The sequence below is a fragment of the Trachemys scripta genome, chromosome 15 (genome assembly GCF_013100865.1).
Source record: "Trachemys scripta elegans isolate TJP31775 chromosome 15, CAS_Tse_1.0, whole genome shotgun sequence".
In the NCBI taxonomy this organism is placed as follows: domain Eukaryota; kingdom Metazoa; phylum Chordata; order Testudines; family Emydidae; genus Trachemys; species Trachemys scripta.
Window position 1 is genome coordinate 28,442,935 of NC_048312.1, and position 392 is coordinate 28,443,326.

Consider the following 392-nt stretch of genomic DNA (forward strand, 5'->3'; position numbering starts at 1 on the left):
GACTCAGTTACCGCCAAGCCTCTTTCTAATTGACTTAGCACTTGTCGGGCACTTAGTGGCACCAGCAGCCCGGGCTGAGTGGAAGGGAGGGTTGCAAGCAGGACCGGCTCCAGCTTTTTTGCTGCTCCAAGCGGTGAAGGAAAAAAAAAGAAAAACCCGATTGAGCTGCCACCGAAGAGGAAGAGACGGAGTGAAGGACCCGCCGCCGAATTCCCGCCGAAGACTAAAGCGGAGTGCTTGAGCTGCCGCCGAAGCCCCGGACGTGCCGCCCCAATAACAGACGGAGTGCCGCCCCTTTCTATTGGCCGCCCCAGGCACCTGCGTCCTTCGCTGGTGCCTGGAGCCGGCTCTGGTTGCAAGGTCAAAAGGAGGCACGGGTGTATCCGGCACGT